Below are 12,843 nucleotides of genomic sequence, written 5' to 3'. Positions count from 1 at the left end.
ACTGGGATACGGGTTCCACACACACTGACTCTCACTGGGGTACGGGTCCCACACACACTGACTCTCACTGGGGTACGGGTCCCACACACACTGTCTCTCACTGGGATACGGGTTCCACACACACTGACTCTCACTGGGGTATGGGTCCCACACACACTGACTCTCACTGGGGTACGGGTCCCACACACACTGACTCTCACTGGGGTATGGGTCCCACACACACTGACTCTCACTGGGGTACGGGTTCCACACACACTGACCCTCACTGGGGTACGGTTTCCACACACACTGACCCTCACTGGGGTACGGGTTCCACACACACTGACTCTCACTGGGGTACGGGTTCCACACACACTGACCCTCACTGGGGTACGGGTTCCACACACACTGACCCTCACTGGGGTACGGGTTCCACACACACTGTCTCTCACTGGGATCCAGTCCCACACACACTGACTCTCACTGGGGTACGGGTCCCACACACACTGACTCTCACTGGGGTACGGGTCCCACACACACTGACTCTCACTGGGGTACGGGTCCCACACACACTGACTCTCACTGGGGTACGGGTTCCACACACATTGACCCTCACTGGGGCACGGGTTCCACACACACTGACCCTCACTGGGGTACGGGTTCCACACACACTGTCTCTCACTGGGGTACAGTTCCACACACACTGACTCTCACTGGGGTACGGGTTCCACACACACTGACTCTCACTGGGGTACGGGTCCCACACACACTGTCTCTCACTGGGGTACGGGTCCCACACACACTGACTCTCACTGGGGTACGGGTTCCACACACACTGTCTCTCACTGGGATACGGGTTCCGCACACACTGACTCTCACTGGGGTACGGGTTCCACACACACTGACTCTCACTGGGGTACGGGTTCCACACACACTGACTCTCACTGGGGTACGGGTCCCACACACACTGACTCTCACTGGGGTACGGGTCCCACACACACTGACTCTCACTGGGGTACGGGTTCCACACACACTGTCTCTCACTGGGATACGGGTTCCGCACACACTGACTCTCACTGGGGTACGGGTTCCACACACACTGACTCTCACTGGGGTATGGGTTCCACACACACTGACTCTTGTTGGGGTATGGGTCCCACACACACTGACTCTCACTGGGGTTCGGGTCCCACACACACTGACTCTCACTGGGGTACGGCTCCCACACACACTGTCTCTCACTGGGGTACGGGTTCCGCACACACTGACTCTCACTGGGGTACGGGTTCCACACACACTGACTCTCACTGGGGTACGGGTTCCACACACACTGACTCTCACTGGGGTACGGGTTCCACACACACTGACTCTCACTGGGGTATGGGTTCCACACACACTGACTCTCACTGGGGTACGGGTTCCACAAACACTGTCTCTCACTGGGGTACAGTTCCACACACACTGACTCTCACTGGGGTATGGGTTCCACACACACTGACTCTCACTGGGGTACGGGTTCCACACACACTGACTCTCACTGGGGTACGGGTCCCACACGCACTGACTCTCAATGGGGTACGGGTTCCACACACACTGACTCTCACTGGGGTACGGGTTCCACACACACTGACTCTCACTGGGGTACGGGTTCCACACACACTGACTCTCACTGGGGTACGGGTCCCACACACACTGTCTCTCACTGGGGTACGGGTCCCACACACACTGTCTCTCACTGGGATACGGGTTCCACACACACTGACTCTCACTGGGGTATGGGTCCCACACACACTGACTCTCACTGGGGTACGGGTCCCACACACACTGACTCTCACTGGCGTATGGGTCCCACACACACTGACTCTCACTGGGGTACGGGTTCCACACACACTGACCCTCACTGGGGTACGGTTTCCACACACACTGACCCTCACTGGGGTACGGGTTCCACACACACTGACCCTCACTGGGGTACGGGTTCCACACACACTGTCTCTCACTGGGGTACAGTTCCACACACACTTACTATCACTGGGGTACGGGTTCCACACACACTGACTCTCACTGGGGTACGGGTCCCACACACACTGTCTCTCACTGGGGTACGGGTCCCACACACACTGACTCTCACTGGGGTACGGGTTCCACACACACTGTCTCTCACTGGGGTACGGGTCCCACACACACTGACTCTCACTGGGGTACGGGTCCCACACACACTGACTCTCACTGGGGTACGGGTTCCACACACACTGTCTCTCACTGGGATACGGGTTCCGCACACACTGACTCTCACTGGGGTACGGGTTCCACACACACTGACTCTCACTGGGGTACGGGTCCCACACACACTGTCTCTCACTGGGGTACGGGTCCCACACACACTGTCTCTCACTGGGATACGGGTTCCACACACACTGACTCTCACTGGGGTACGGGTCCCACACACACTGACTCTCACTGGCGTACGGGTCCCACACACACTGTCTCTCACTGGGATACGGGTTCCACACACACTGACTCTCACTGGGGTATGGGTCCCACACACACTGACTCTCACTGGGGTACGGGTCCCACACACACTGACTCTCACTGGGGTATGGGTCCCACACACACTGACTCTCACTGGGGTACGGGTTCCACACACACTGACCCTCACTGGGGTACGGGTTCCACACACACTGACCCTCACTGGGGTACGGGTTCCACACACACTGTCTCTCACTGGGGTACAGTTCCACACACACTGTCTCTCACTGGGGTACGGGTTCCACACACACTGACTCTCACTGGGGTACGGGTTCCACACACACTGACCCTCACTGGGGTACGGGATCCACACACACTGACCCTCACTGGGGTACGGGTTCCACACACACTGTCTCTCACTGGGATCCAGTCCCACACACACTGACTCTCACTGGGGTACGGGTCCCACACACACTGACTCTCACTGGGGTACGGGTCCCACACACACTGACTCTCACTGGGGTACGGGTCCCACACACACTGACTCTCACTGGGGTACGGGTTCCACACACATTGACCCTCACTGGGGTACGGGTTCCACACACACTGACCCTCACTGGGGTACGGGTTCCACACACACTGTCTCTCACTGGGGTACAGTTCCACACACACTGACTCTCACTGGGGTACGGGTTCCACACACACTGACTCTCACTGGGGTACGGGTCCCACACACACTGTCTCTCACTGGGGTACGGGTCCCACACACACTGACTCTCACTGGGGTACGGGTTCCACACACACTGTCTCTCACTGGGATACGGGTTCCGCACACACTGACTCTCACTGGGGTACTGGTTCCACACACACTGACTCTCACTGGGGTACGGGTTCCACACACACTGACTCTCACTGGGGTACGGGTCCCACACGCACTGACTCTCACTGGGGTACGGGTCCCACACACACTGACTCTCACTGGGGTACGGGTTCCACACACACTGTCTCTCACTGGGATACGGGTTCCGCACACACTGACTCTCACTGGGGTACGGGTTCCACACACACTGACTCTCACTGGGGTATGGGTTCCACACACACTGACTCTTGCTGGGGTATGGGTCCCACACACACGGACTCTCACTGGGGTACGGGTCCCACACACACTGACTCTCACTGGGGTACGGGTCCCACACACACTGGGGTACGGGTTCCACACACACTGACCCTCACTGGGGTACGGGTTCCACACACACTGACCCTCACTGGGGTACGGGTCCCACACACACTGACTCTCACTGGGGTACGGGTCCCACACACACTGACTCTCACTGGGGTACGGGTCCCACACACACTGACTCTCACTGGGGTACGGGTTCCACACACGCTGACTCTCACTGGGGCACGGGTTCCACACACACTGACTCTCACTGGGGTACGGGTCCCACACACACTGACTCTCACTCGGGTACGGGATCCAAACACACTGACTCTCACTGGGGTACGGGTCCCACACACACTGACTCTCACTGGGGTACGGGTCCCACACACACTGACTCTCACTGGGGTACGGGTTCCACACACACTGACTCTCACTGGGATACGGGTTCCACACACACTGACTCTCACTGGGGTATGGGTTCCACACACACTGACTCTCACTGGGGTACGGGTTCCACAAACACTGTCTCTCACTGTGGTACAGTTCCACACACACTGACTCTCACTGGGGTATGGGTTCCACACACACTGACTCTCACTGGGTACGGGTTCCACACACACTGACTCTCACTGGGTACGGGTTCCACACACACTGACTCTCACTGGGGTACGGGTCCCACACACACTGACTCTCACTGGGGTTCGGGTTCCACACACACTGACTCTCACTGGGTACGGGTTCCACACACACTGACTCTCACTGGGGTACGGGTCCCACACACACTGACTCTCACTGGAGTACGGGTCCCACACACACTGACTCTCACTGGGGTACGGGTCCCACACACACTGACTCTCACTGGGGTACGGGTCCCACACACACTGACTCTCACTGGGGTACGGGTCCCACACACACTGACTCTCACTGGGATACGGGTTCCACACACACTGACTCTCACTGGGGTACGGGTCCCACACACATTGACTCTCACTGGGGTACGGGTCCCACACACACTGACTCTCACTGGGGTACGGGTCCCACACACACTGACTCTCACTGGGGTACGGGTTCCACACACGCTGACTCTCACTGGGGTACGGGTTCCACACACACTGACTCTCACTGGGGTACGGGTCCCACACACACTGACTCTCACTCGGGTACGGGTCCCACACACACTGACTCTCACTGGGGTACGGGTCCCACACACACTGACTCTCACTGGGGTACGGGTCCCACACACACTGTCTCTCACTGGGATACGGGTTCCACACACACTGACTCTCACTGGGGTATGGGTCCCACACACACTGACTCTCACTGGGGTACGGGTCCCACACACACTGACTCTCACTGGGGTATGGGTCCCACACACACTGACTCTCACTGGGGTACGGGTTCCACACACACTGACCCTCACTGGGGTACGGTTTCCACACACACTGACCCTCACTGGGGTACGGGTTCCACACACACTGACCCTCACTGGGGTACGGGTTCCACACACACTGTCTCTCACTGGGGTACAGTTCCACACACACTTACTATCACTGGGGTACGGGTTCCACACACACTGACTCTCACTGGGGTACGGGTCCCACACACACTGTCTCTCACTGGGGTACGGGTCCCACACACACTGACTCTCACTGGGGTACGGGTTCCACACACACTGTCTCTCACTGGGGTACGGGTCCCACACACACTGACTCTCACTGGGGTACGGGTCCCACACACACTGACTCTCACTGGGGTACGGGTTCCACACACACTGTCTCTCACTGGGATACGGGTTCCGCACACACTGACTCTCACTGGGGTACGGGTTCCACACACACTGACTCTCACTGGGGTACGGGTCCCACACACACTGTCTCTCACTGGGGTACGGGTCCCACACACACTGTCTCTCACTGGGATACGGGTTCCACACACACTGACTCTCACTGGGGTACGGGTCCCACACACACTGACTCTCACTGGGGTACGGGTCCCACACACACTGTCTCTCACTGGGATACGGGTTCCACACACACTGACTCTCACTGGGGTATGGGTCCCACACACACTGACTCTCACTGGGGTACGGGTCCCACACACACTGACTCTCACTGGGGTATGGGTCCCACACACACTGTCTCTCACTGGGATACGGGTTCCGCACACACTGACTCTCACTGGGGTACTGGTTCCACACACACTGACCCTCACTGGGGTACGGGTTCCACACACACTGTCTCTCACTGGGGTACAGTTCCACACACACTGTCTCTCACTGGGGTACGGGTTCCACACACACTGACTCTCACTGGGGTACGGGTTCCACACACACTGACCCTCACTGGGGTACGGGATCCACACACACTGACCCTCACTGGGGTACGGGTTCCACACACACTGTCTCTCACTGGGATCCAGTCCCACACACACTGACTCTCACTGGGGTACGGGTCCCACACACACTGACTCTCACTGGGGTACGGGTCCCACACACACTGACTCTCACTGGGGTACGGGTCCCACACACACTGACTCTCACTGGGGTACGGGTTCCACACACATTGACCCTCACTGGGGTACGGGTTCCACACACACTGACCCTCACTGGGGTACGGGTTCCACACACACTGTCTCTCACTGGGGTACAGTTCCACACACACTGACTCTCACTGGGGTACGGGTTCCACACACACTGACTCTCACTGGGGTACGGGTCCCACACACACTGTCTCTCACTGGGGTACGGGTCCCACACACACTGACTCTCACTGGGGTACGGGTTCCACACACACTGTCTCTCACTGGGATACGGGTTCCGCACACACTGACTCTCACTGGGGTACTGGTTCCACACACACTGACTCTCACTGGGGTACGGGTCCCACACACACTGACTCTCACTGGGGTACGGGTTCCACACACACTGTCTCTCACTGGGATACGGGTTCCGCACACACTGACTCTCACTGGGGTACTGGTTCCACACACACTGACTCTCACTGGGGTACGGGTTCCACACACACTGACTCTCACTGGGGTACGGGTCCCACACGCACTGACCCTCACTGGGGTACGGGTTCCACACACACTGACCCTCACTGGGGTACGGGTCCCACACACACTGACTCTCACTGGGGTACGGGTCCCACACACACTGACTCTCACTGGGGTACGGGTCCCACACACACTGACTCTCACTGGGGTACGGGTTCCACACACGCTGACTCTCACTGGGGCACGGGTTCCACACACACTGACTCTCACTGGGGTACGGGTCCCACACACACTGACTCTCACTCGGGTACGGGATCCAAACACACTGACTCTCACTGGGGTACGGGTCCCACACACACTGACTCTCACTGGGGTACGGGTCCCACACACACTGACTCTCACTGGGGTACGGGTTCCACACACACTGACTCTCACTGGGGTACGGGTTCCACACACACTGACTCTCACTGGGGTATGGGTTCCACACACACTGACTCTCACTGGGGTACGGGTTCCACAAACACTGTCTCTCACTGTGGTACAGTTCCACACACACTGACTCTCACTGGGTTATGGGTTCCACACACACTGACTCTCACTGGGGTACGGGTTCCTCACACACTGACTCTCACTGGGGTACGGGTCCCACACACACTGACTCTCACTGGGGTACGGGTTCCACACACACTGACTCTCACTGGGGTACGGGTTCCACACACACTGACTCTCACTGGGGTACGGGTCCCACACACACTGACTCTCACTGGGGTACGGGTTCCACACACACTGACTTTCACTGCGGTACGGGTTCCACACACACTGACTCACACTGGGGTACGGGTTCCACACACACTGACTCTCACTGGGGTACGGGTTCCACACACACTGACTCTCACTGGGGTACGGGTTCCACACACACTGACTCTCACTGGGGTACGGGTCCCACACACACGGACTCTCACTGGGGTACGGGTTCCACACACACTGACTCTCACTGGGGTACGGGTCCCACACACACTGACTCTCACTCGGGTACGGGTCCCACAGACACTGACTCTCACTGGGGTACTGGTCCCACACACACTGACTCTCACTGGGGTACGGGTCCCACACACACTGACTCTCACTGGGGTACGGGTTCCACACACGCTGACTCTCACTGGGGTACGGGTCCCACACACACTGACTCTCACTGGGGTACGGGTCCCACACACACTGACTCTCACTGGGGTACAGTTCCACACACACTGAGTCTCACTGGGGTACGGGTCCCACACACACTGACTCTCACTGGGGTACAGGTTCCACACACACTGACTCTCACTGGGGTACAGTTCCACACACACTGACTCTCACTGGGGTACGGGTCCCACACACACTGACTCTCACTGGGGTACAGGTTCCACACACACTGACTCTCACTGGGGTACGGGTCCCACACACACTGACTCTCACTGGGGTACGGGTCCCACACACACTGACTCTCACTGGGGTACGGGTCCTACACACACTGACTCTCACTGGGGTACGGGTCCCACACACACTGACTCTCACTGGGGTACGGGTCCCACACACACTGACTCTCACTGGGGTACGGGTCCCACACACACTGACTCTCACTGGGGTACGGGTCCCACACACACTGACTCTCACTGGGGTACGGGTCCCACATACACTGACTCTCACTGGGGTACGGGTCCCACACACACACTGACTCTCACTGGGGTACGGGTTCCACACACAGTGACCCTCACTGGGGTACAGTTCCACATACACTGACTCTCACTGGGGTATGGGTCCCACACATACTGACTCTCACTATTGTATGGGTCCCACACACACTGACTCTCACTGGGGTTCGGGTCCCACACACACTGACTCTCACTGGGGTACGGGTTCCACACACACTGACTCTCACTGGGGTATGGGTCCCACACACACTGACTCTCACTGGGGTACGAGTCCCACACACACTGACTCTCACTGGGGTACGGGTCCCACACACACTGACTCTCACTGGGGTTCAGTTCCACACACACTGACTCTCACTGGGGTACGGGTCCCACACACACTGACTCTCAGTGGGATACGGGTCCCACACACACTGACTCTCACTGGGGTACGGGTCCCACACACACTGACTCTCACTGGGTTACGGGTTCCACACGCACTGACTCTCACTGGGGTACGGGTCCCACACACACTGGCTCTCACTGGGGTACGGGTTCCACACACACTGACTCTCACTGAGGTACGGGTCCCACACACACTGACTCTCACTGGGGTACGGGTCCCACACACACTGACTCTCACTGGGGTACGGGTCCCACACACACTGACTCTCACTGGGGTACGGGTCCCATACACACTGACTCTCACTGGGGTACGGGTCCCACACACACTGACTCTCACTGGGATACAGTTCCACACACACAGTGACTCTCACTGGGGTACGGGATCCACACACACTGACTCTCACTGGGGTACGGGTTCCACACACACTGACTCTCACTGGGATACAGTTCCACACACACTGACTCTCACTGGGATACAGTTCCACACACACTGACTCTCACTGGGGTACGGGTTCCACACACACTGACTCTCACTGGGGTACGGGTTCCACACACACTGACTCTCACTGGGATACAGTTCCCCACACACTGACTCTCACTGGGATACGGGTTCCACACACACTGACTCTCACTGGGATACAGTTCCACGCACACTGACTCTCACTGGGGTACGGGTTCCACACACACTGACTCTCACTGGGGTACTGGTTCCACACACACTGTCTCTCACTGGGGTACGGGTTTCACACACACTGAGTCTCACTGGGGTACGGGTTTCACACACACTGACTCTCACTGGGATACGGGTTTCACACACACTGACTCTCACTCGGGTACGGGTTCCACACACACTGACTCTCACTGGGGTACGGGTTCGACACACACTGACTCTCACTGGGGTACGGGTCCCACACACACTGACTCTCACTGGGGTACAGGTTCCACACACACTGACTCTCACTGGGGTACGGGTCCCACACACACTGACTCTCACTGGGGTACGGGTCCCACACACACTGACTCTCACTGGGGTATGAGTCCCACACACACTGACTCTCACTGGGGTACGGGTTCCACTCACACTGACTCTCACTGGGGTATGGGTTCCACACACAGTGACTCTCACTGGGGTACGGGTTCCACACACACTAACTCTCACTGGGATATGGGTCCCACACACACTGACTCTCACTGGGGTATGAGTTCCACACACTCTGACTCTCACTGGGATATGGGTCCCACACACACTGACTCTCACTGGGGTACGGGTTCCACACACACTAACTCTCACTGGGGTACGGGTCCCACACACACTGACTCTCACTGGGATATGGGTCCCACACACACTGACTCTCACTGGGATACGGGTCCCACACACACTGACTCTCACGAGGGTACGGGTTCCACACACACTGACTCTCACTGGGGTACGGGTCCCACACACACTGACTCTCACTGGGGTATTGGTTCCACACACACTGACTCTCACTGGGGTATGAGTTCCACACACACTGACTCTCACTGGGGTATGAGTTCCACACACACTGACTCTCACTGGGGTATGAGTTCCACACACACTGACTCTCACTGGGGTATGAGTTCCACACACACTGACTCTCACTGGGGTACGGGTTCCACACACACTGACTCTCACTGGGGTACAGTTCCACACACACTGACTCTCACTGGGATACGGGTCCCACACACACTGACTCTCACTGGGATACGGGTTCCACACACACTGACTCTCACTGGGATACGGGTTCCACACACACTGACTCTCACTGGGGTACAGCTTCCACGCACACTGACTCTCACTTGGGTACGGGTTCCACACACACTGACTCTCACTGGGGTACGGGTTCCACACACACTGACTCTCACTGGGATACGGGTCCCACACACACTGACTCTCACTGGGATACGGGTTCCACACACACTGACTCTCACTGGGATACGGGTTCCACACACACTGACTCTCACTGGGGTACAGCTTCCACGCACACTGACTCTCACTGGGATATGGGTCCCACACACATTGGTTCTCACTGGGGTACAGGTTCCACACACACTGACTCTCACTGGGGTATGGGTACCACGAACATTGACTCTCACTGGGGTATGGGTCCCACAGTAAGAAGTTTAACAACACCAGGGTGAGGTCCAACAGGTTTATTTGGTTGCAAAAGCCACACAAGCTTTCGGAGCCCCAAGCCCCGTCTTCAGGTGAGTGGGAATTCTGTTCACAAACAGAGCATGTAAGAACATAAGAAATAGGAGCAGGAGTAGGCCATCTAGCCCCTCGAGCTTGCCCCGCCATTCAACAAGATCATGGCTGATCTGACGTGGATCTGTACCACTTACCCGCCTGATCCCCATAACCCTTAATTCCCTTACCGCTCAGGAATCCATCCATCCGCGCTTTAAACATATTCAGCGAGGTAGCCTCCACCACCTCAGTGGGCAGAGAATTCCAGAGATTCACCACCCTCTGGGAGAAGAAGTTCCTCCTCAACTCTGTCTTAAACCGACCCCCCTTTATTTTGAGGCTGTGTCCTCTAGTTTTAACTTCCTTACTAAGTGGAAAGAATCTCTCCGCCTCCACCCTATCCAGCCCCCGCATTATCTTATAAGTCTCCATAAGATCCCCCCTCATCCTTCTAAACTCCAACGAGTACAAACCCAATCTCCTCAGCCTCTCCTCATAATCCAAACCCCTCATCTCCGGTATCAACCTGGTGAACCTTCTCTGCACTCCCTCCAATGCCAATATATCCTTCCTCATATAAGGGGACCAATACTGCACACAGTATTCCAGCTGCGGCCTCACCAATGCCCTGTACAGGTGCATCAAGACATCCCTGCTTTTATATTCTATCCCCCTCGCAATATAGGCCAACATCCCATTTGCCTTCTTGATCACCTGTTGTACCTGCAGACTGGGCTTTTGCGTCTCATGCACAAGGACCCCCAGGTCCCTTTGCACGGTAGCATGTTTTAATTTGTTTCCATTGAGTTTCTATACTCCTGATGACTCTGCCATTTATTGCATAACTCCTCCCTACATTATTTCTTCCAAAATGCATCACTTCGCATTTATCCGGATTAAATTCCATCTGCCACCTCTCCGCCCAATTTTCCAGCCTATCTATATCCTGCTGTATTGCCCGACAATGCTCTTCGCTATCCGCAATTCCAGCCATCTTTGTGTCATCCGCAAACTTGCTGATTACACCAGTTACACCTTCTTCCAAATCATTTATATATATCACAAATAGCAGAGGTCCCAGTACAGAGCCCTGCGGAACACCACTGGTCACAGACCTCCAGCCGGAAAAAGACCCTTCGACCACTACCCTCTGTCTCCTATGGCCAAGCCAGTTCTCCACCCATCGAGCCACTTCTCCTTGTATCCCATGAGCCTTAACCTTCTTAACCAACCTGCCATGTGGGACTTTGTCAAATGCCTTACTGAAATCCATATAGATGACATCCACGGCCCTTCCTTCATCAACCGTTTTTGTCACTTCCTCAAAAAACTCCACCAAATTTGTAAGGCACGACCTCCCTCTTACAAAACCATGCTGTCTGTCACTAATGAGATTGTTCCGTTCTAAATGCACATACATCCTGTCTCTAAGAATCCTCTCCAACAACTTCCCTACCACGGACGTCAAGCTCACCGGCCTATAATTTCCTGGGTTATCCCTGCTACCCTTCTTAAACAACGGGACCACATTCGCTATCCTCCAATCCTCAGGGACCTCACCCGTGTCCAAAGAAGCGACAAAGATTTCCGTCAGAGGCCCAGCAATTTCCTCTCTCGTCTCCCTGAGCAGTCGAGGATAGATGCCATCAGGCCCTGGGGCTTTGTCAGTTTGAATGTTCCCTAAAAAACCTAACACTTCCTCTCTCGTAATGGAGATTTTCTCTAACGGGTCAACACCTCCCTCCGAGACACTCCCGGTTAACACGCCCCTCTCCTTCGTGAATACCGATGCAAAGTATTCATTTAGGATCTCCCCTATTCCCTTGGGTTCTAAGCATAATTCCCCTCCTTTGTCCCTGAGAGGTCCGATTTTCTTCCACACACTGACTCTCACTGGGGTACGGGTTCCACACACACTGACTCTCACTGGGGTATGGGTTCCACACACACTGACT

General features: G+C 56.3%; 1 protein-coding gene across 1 annotated transcript in view; it reads left to right on the top strand.

The window, feature by feature from the left end:
* The window catches only part of LOC144505674 (disintegrin and metalloproteinase domain-containing protein 33-like), a 178,135-nt gene that overhangs the window by 40,364 nt on the left and 124,928 nt on the right, over positions 1-12,843 (top strand). The gene's annotated exons all lie outside the window — the stretch shown is intronic.

This window comes from Mustelus asterias, chromosome 1 (genome assembly GCF_964213995.1).
Source record: "Mustelus asterias chromosome 1, sMusAst1.hap1.1, whole genome shotgun sequence".
NCBI classification, from domain to species: Eukaryota; Metazoa; Chordata; class Chondrichthyes; order Carcharhiniformes; family Triakidae; genus Mustelus; species Mustelus asterias.
The sequence above is the reverse complement of the archived record's forward strand: the minus strand, read 5'-3'. Positions and strand labels throughout refer to the sequence as shown.